We start from the raw sequence: 7870 nt of genomic DNA on the forward strand, positions 1-7870 counted from the left end.
ATCTTGGAAAATCATATTGTATGTTACTCTGAATGGAGGATTTGAATGTGGCAATCTAATACTTAACTGTTCATGCAGTTTATATATCAGTAACTAATTTTACTTGTTACCTTTGACATGAAGACAGGACTTCAAGTTTTATTTGCAGATAGATATTTATTTGTTTGTTCGTGTATTTATTTTTTACCAAAAATATTGACATTAAATCCCCGTATAATATTGAATTACAGTAGTAAAACCTAGAAATAAATGCTGGACTTGAATTTAGCTTTTTCTCTGGCTGAACTCTGAAACAACATCCACCAGGAAGTTTCTAAATAAGACAGCACTGAAAGGGCAAAAGGCATTTTATGAGAAATTGAAGCATAATATTTTATTACTGTGCAAACCGCATACAAATGGCACATTCTGAAATGGCTGATTACACCTTGGAATATGAAGAAACACATGCCTTGTCATAAACAAGAATATACTCTGTCTTGAGCCTTTCTGCTAGAGTATGTTCAGACAAAGTCCATGGTGCAAAATTTCTTAATACTTGTTTTATTTTATTTGTTTTGGAGCTACCTTTATATCAGTCTTCAGTTTATTACTAATGCGACTGAACTTGTGCAAATGTAACTATAGCTAAAATTTAAATGTCATACTGATGTAATGGTTAAAAAGTTCTGTTGCAGCTGAAAATAAGCTATAAGTGCATCAGCTTTCTGACAACTTGACAGAGATGAACACTTAAAGCTGATTGCCCTAATCTGTAATACGTAATATGCGTGGCATTTTCTAGCAGTACATTCCTCATGTAACACTCCAGTGCTCACTCCAGATTGCCATTAAAATGTTGTCATTTCATTAACTGTATTATGGTAGAAATAGCACCGTGTAGTCCTGCAGAGGACTAACTAGCTACAGCCCTTATGCTGCTGAATCATAAACACTTTCTGCCACGGACATGTTACAAATAGCTACATACCATTATTCTCTGGTGCCTGCATCAACAAACTCTAACCCTAAGATGACTCTCCTTTAACCCAGCAACTGGGGAGAGAGCCTGTAGGAAGGTAACACCAACTGCATGGAATAATGCTGCATATAGTATGAGTGAAGAGAACTTAAGAAATCTAAAGTTAAAATTAATCTACTGTATTGATGAATGACTGTTGCACATTCCTGTTTTCAGTTGAAGCAATTTCTTTAGAGTTTAAAGATGTTAATGTTATCATCTTTGTAGTGTTAGCATGTTTGATATATGGAATACTGACAATTAGCAATGATTGAAAATCAGTTGATCACATGTACTAGCTTTTTTTAGTGTAAGATTGTAGTATAGTGGGGAATTGGAGAATTTGCAATATTAGCGTTGATATGTAATAACAGCAGTGGGTGGAGGGCATGACGGGGTTGCCTTCCTGCAAAAGAGCTTGTTTAAAAAATGTTCTCCCGGTCAGACAAATTGTGTTTGATCACTTAGTGTTCAGTAAGGTGAATTTTCGATGGATGGTCATGCATCCATACAGATAGTTTTAAGACTCTCTTTATACCTATATATTATTGATATATACAAATGATGACTGTATGTTTTTGTATTCATATATGAGGCATGCATGTGCACATTATGTGCATATATATGTCCCGAGTATGTATATGCACATTATGTGTTGATAATTATAAACTGTATTGATATCATACTGTTGTTCAGGTTTTTCTGACTGCATGTGCCTTTTGGTCCAGGTCTTAACAAATAATAAATGTTTTAAGTTCTTCCACATATGTTATAATGCCATCTTAGCCTTAATGATCTTGCGTATATTTTTGCTAGTTCACATTAGTATTTAAATGTAATGGTAAGATCTCACACGATTATCAGCACACAGATTGTACAACTGCCTGATATTCAGGCGGAAATGTAGACACCAAAATCTCAGATACTTAGGTGACTTGCAGCCAGAGCCAGTCCAATGTTTATCATAGTATTCACTGTAGCAGTCTTAACTCTTGGGATATTTTGCCATGGAGGTAACCTGTTGCTTGGCCAATATTTCAAATCTGTTCTCTCCTCCAGGGCTTCTGCCACACCCTCCTTTTTTCACAAGGAGATCAGTATTGTAAAGAATGCATTTGTCAACATCATCTTCAGATATTCCTTCTTGTAAAGTTGCTTTCATATCTCAACAGAACTTGCAGTCATTTGATAAGCCAAATTGTCTTCCTGAGGACAGATAACTAAACTACAGGGGGTCCCATAATTTGTTACATGTATATTAGTCACTAATGTCTCAGAGGAAATTGTTACTAAAGTTAATAACTGTCGAAAGATTATCACAGTAAGTGAAGCATGAGATGGACTTCTGTCCCAACTATGTGTAATTTACCCCAAGGGCAATCCACTGAGTTCAACTCTCTCTCCAGGAGTTCTTTACCAAAAAAGCAGCGCAAGCCTAGTGTAAGGCTGCTATGGCATCATGTAAGGACTCCGGGAGCCTACCTCCAAAAAAGAAGCACTCAGAAAAGATGGACAAGAGAAAGGAAACAAAGTCACTGACAACTCAGGGTTTCTTCAGTCCATTGATTCTGAACTAAATGAGACATGAGACACTTTTGTGGCTCTGACTATGGAATCCATTGTGGATGAGGCCTCTTTTTGCAGAAGCCCATGCTTTCAATGTCTGGCATGTCCTCTTGGACTGAAATATATGACAAACCTTTGATGGATGGTGATCCTTTGCCAAGGGTATCATTTTCATTTCTATAGGAGAAATCAGGATTCATCTAGTATATATCCGTGGTGAGATTCCCAGGGACTGTTTTAAAGTTTTGTTTGCCCAACTCAGACCAAAGTCCTAATAGGTAGGCATCTCTGAATGTAGCAAGCATAAAGCAAGTGCAGCTGAGCCTTGCATTAGACTAGGCCAGGCAGTGCCTTGTCCTAACTTCCTGCCCATGTTCCGTCCTAACATAATCTGGTTCAAGTGTCCAAAACCTTAGTTAAAATCTGAGCCAGATATGCCATCAATGTTAGGAGTTTCTTCTAAAAGGAGAAAGCTGGATCCACTGAGGAAGAATCCTACTCCTCTTATTCTGAGGCTGATGAATTGCCATTTATAAGCAGACTCTCAACAGCTGAGACCCTAGACTTGTAAATCTAAAACATCTTGTCTCTGCTTTCACAACCAAAGACTTCTCTTTTGTTGACACTCACCAGAAAATGAAAGAAACCTTTCAGTGGGCTTCCAGTGAGTACTCCAAAGACCAAAAAAGATAGTTATTTATGGGTCTCCCTAAGTGTAGACCCCTAATTGTACCTCCAGTGCTAGAAGGTCCTGGTGGATGTGTTTGAAAAGTGCATCCCTGGTTCCTGACTCCCTTCCCCGTGGAAACCTAACCATTTTTAAAGGGTCAAAGTTTCCCATAGATACTGGTATAGAAATCCTTTAACTGATAATGATGCGGTGTCTCTGGATCCTAACAAGGAAGCTTTTTCAGCTTCAACAGGGAATAGCATCTCAAATAATAAGAAAAGAGCTCTAGATAGATTGGAGAAAAATATGCACAGCAGATCCCCTGACTTTTAGGTCTATAAACTCCCAATCCAGCATACTCTGTTACCAACCAACCTTGTTAGAACAGATGAGGAGTAAGGTGGAGGGCATCAAATATAAAGACCTAAACCTGGGTTCTTTTGAACGTTGTGATCTCTCTCTTGCCAGATGGCCAAGACACCAAGCTATGGGGTTATAGATACATCCTGCAGGATAACAGTCAGAGGGCTAGTCATTAGGAGATATGCTTGATTGAGGACTTGTTCACCTACCAAGACAATGTGAAGTCAGGGATCCTTAATGCTCCTTATATATGCATTTCCTGTTCAGACTTTCTGCATAAGAAGTAAAGAAAAGTAGAACTACCCAATCTGTTACACAAATTTTTCAGATATTTTGCCTAGGTACAACTGGAATTTCCCAGACCCACCCAGTTCAGGTTTGTAAAAGGCAGATCATGTCTCCTAAACCTGATTGACTTCTTTGAAGCAGTCACCAAAGCTGTAGACGAGGGTAAGGTGGTTCACACAGGCTATCTAGATCTTGCCAATGCTTTTGACACCATCCTCCACTCTGGAATTATAGATAAACTCACTAAACTAGGTATAAATCCCTATATCACAAGATGGGTTGCCAACTGGCTCACTGACGAAACCCACATTGTGAAAGTAGCAGACTCCAAATCTGACTTCAGACCAGTGATAAGTGGAGTAACACAGGGTTTAGTCCCGAGTCCTCTCCTGTTTGCTATCTACTTTTCAGAAGTACAGGCTAACACAGAAGGTCTTTCACTAATGAAGTTCGCAGATGACTGCAAACTAGGAGCCATAATTGAAACTCCAAACGATTTGGACATCCTACAAAAGGGCCTCACTGAGAGGGATGCCTGGTGTCAAAGCCATGGCCTCAAGCTCAATGCCAAAAAGTGCATTGTCATCCCCTTTGGTAAAAACTCTGTACCCATGAGCTTACCACATAGGTGGTAGTCGACTTAACACCAAAAGTGTGATAAGGGACCTTGGGACACAGGTGGACAGTAGTCTCTCCTTTGATAATCACATTGCCACAGTAGTCAGGAAATCCTTCTACATGGCACACCTTATCAGAAAAGGTTTCTCATCCAGGAAAAAAAGAGGTCATTGTTCCTTTCTACTCATCACTCATTAGACCTATTATAGAGTACAATGCCCCTTTTGGTGTGTACCTCACAAGACATCTACAACAACTGGAAAGGCCACAGAAATACCTCACAAAGAGGATAGCCGGCCTCAAACAGATGTCCTATGCAGGCCATCTCAAAAAACTCCAGATTTACTCCGTCGCATATCGTCTTCTCAGAGGCGATCTCAGCCTAACATACAAAGCTATGTCAAACCCAGAGCTGTTGGACATGCTCCATGTAAAGAAATCCCAATCCCTCCGAGCTACACGCTCTAGCGACCTAAACGTTGTCATCACAATAAACAGAACATGCTGGAGGGATAGATTCCTGTCCCAGAGACTTCCCATACTCTGGAACAAACTACCTATCTATATCAAACAAAGCTCCTCATTAGCATTCTTCAAGAAAAATCTTGATGATTGGATGGGAAATAGAAAATTCACCCCGGGGATCACCTCTGTGGCTCTGCTCAACAGGGGCACAGGAAAATAATTTTCTTGGGTGGCGAAAGCCAGGGTACCTTTTTGGCTAGGCTTGTATAGGCCTAGGGACGATAGCCTAGTACCTACTTATGAACTTATGAACAAGACCTGGCCCTCTAACCTCAGACAGGAAACTACCAGATCTGGCAAGGGATAAAAAAGAGAAGTACAGAAAAGAGTGACAAACTAAGCATGAGAAGATCTAGGGCCATCAAGACCAACCTTCCTCAAGATATCTGTCATTACTAAGCTAAGCTGTCCCCTTCCCTTTCCCTGCCCCAATCCTGTCTTAAACCCAAACCCAACCCCAACTCCCACAGTCTCCCAAATCTTTGAGGAAGCCAGTCCATTCTTATAGGGAATTAGGAGGCAGTTACTCAAGACAGGTGGGTATTAAACATTCTAAAGGAAGAATGCCGTCTACAGTTTCTAGAAAGACTCTAGTTCAGAGCTATTTAACTAGTTCCCAGAGACCTGATTCACTTAGTGCCTGAGGAGACATGTTAGATATAGGGGCCATAGAAAAAATGCCCTTGAGGGAGGGAGGCACAACATTGTCTGTATATTTTTCCTTCCATACCCATGAACCCACGGTTTTGACATATTTGCAGGAGAGTCTAGAAATGATCTTCATAGCTCCCTTTTAGCCAAGGCAGCATTGGTTCCCCCTCCAGTAGAACATGGTAAGAAGAAATCATGAAGTACTGCCTCAGTAAGTGAACCTTCTAACTCAGAACAAGAGGGCCCCCTACTATACCTCAATCTGGACACACTGAAGCCGGCAGCCTGGATGATCTCGCATTTAACCCCAGTCATACGGAAATATTCATAGGACATGGTTAACATTATGAAGGGGGCTAAAGAGTCTAATACAAGAAAATCATACCTAACAAAGTTAAAAAGGTTCTTTTCCTAGTGCCACTCCATGAACCTAGAGTCCAGAAAGGGTAAGGTGGTCCTGGGATATCTGTCAGACCTGTAGAAATCTGGCTTGGCTTACAAATCCATAAGAGTTAATTTTTCTGCTATTTCAGCTTGCTTAACCCTGCTCCCCTTTTACTCTAGACCTACTAGTAAGCAGTTGCTTAAAGGAGGGATTCGTATCTGGCCACCGAAGAGACATATGTCCAACACTGGAGTTTAGGTACATGTTAGAAAAGCTAACATTTTCACTCTTTGAACCAGCAGCCTCTTGCCCTATCCAGTTTCTATCTTGGAGGCAGGCATCTTTGCTAACCTTAGTGTTCCATCATGATCGAGTAGCCTAGCATACCAGTCCAGCTTTTATGCCAAAAGTGTTTACTGAATTGACATTGGATCAAATCATTCAGCTTCCATTGTTTTTTTCTAGACCACACAATTCATGAGAAATAATCCTGCATTTCCCAGAAGATGCACAGACAATTAATATTTTCCTTGCAAAGAACAAAAGTATTCAGGAAATCTGAGCAGCTGATTGTCTGCTTTACAAATAAGAATGAGGGGGAACCTGTTAAGAAGCAAATTCTTTCAAATGTCCCTGGATAACTGTATTACCTTTTGTTATCTGTACCATGGAAAGCATATGCCAGGCTACATCACACTTCAGTAAGGCTACAGCTGCTGCCACAGCTTTATTGAAGGAAGTTTTCACCAAATTGTGGTTGTATGGCAGAATGACATATCTCCCCAACTACCTGTCTCCATAGGGGTTCCCCAAGGATCCATCCTTGGACCCCTACTTTTCTCTGTTTACACCAATAATCTAGCCTCTGCCACCAAACATGGCACACTCATCCAATACGCAGATGACTCAACCATCATCTGCTCAGCCCAGTCCCTACCCAAACTGCAAAAAGTCACACAGGAAGCCTTTTCCTCTGTTGAAACATGGTTATCCGATGCCCAATTAATACTCAACCCAAACAAAACTAAACTACTCATCTTCCAACCCACCAAACATACTCAAAACAACTCTCACTTTAACATCACAGCAAAAGACAACACCACTATATACCCAACTGAACACACCAAATTGCTAGGAGTGGAAATAGACAATAAACTAAAATTTGACATTCACATATCCATGACCATAAAAATAGTCCACAAAAAACTAGGAGCATTGTATAGAAATAAAGAATTTCTCACCAAAGCAGCAAAGATTTCAATAGCAAATTCCCACCTTATCTCCACCCTACTTTATGCCTCTTCAGTATATACCAACCTAAGGCAATGTGATCTAAACAAGCTAGAGACCTGCTACAACAAAATCGCCAAATTCGCCAGAGGGGCATCCTACCGTAGTCACCACTGTCTCTCACTTGCTGAACTGGGCTGGCTTGAACTCCCTCACCTCCTTCAGTGGTATCAACTCTCACTCACCCACAAACTAGTAAACCATCCACTAAATGTCCCATCCCTCCAGAGTCTACTCCAACCCTATCGCACCACCAGACCACTAAGATCCAGCAACAAAAATCACTTGCAGATCACTAAAGCCAATAACTCTGCTGGTGAAGCACTATTCTCTTGCGCCATAGCCAAATTATGGAACTCACTCCCACCCACAATTACCTCCGTACCATCATGCACCAACTTCAAAACTTTATTAAAAGTGCACCTAAAAGCATGCTGGCTATGCCCTTGCAACTCCCACTCTAATATCATCCACCCCATCCAACTACTACCTTTCTTTCACCTCCACTAACTAC

This window comes from Protopterus annectens, chromosome 4.part0 (genome assembly GCF_019279795.1).
Source record: "Protopterus annectens isolate FY-2018-M chromosome 4.part0, PAN1.0, whole genome shotgun sequence".
Classification (NCBI taxonomy): Eukaryota; Metazoa; Chordata; order Ceratodontiformes; family Protopteridae; genus Protopterus; species Protopterus annectens.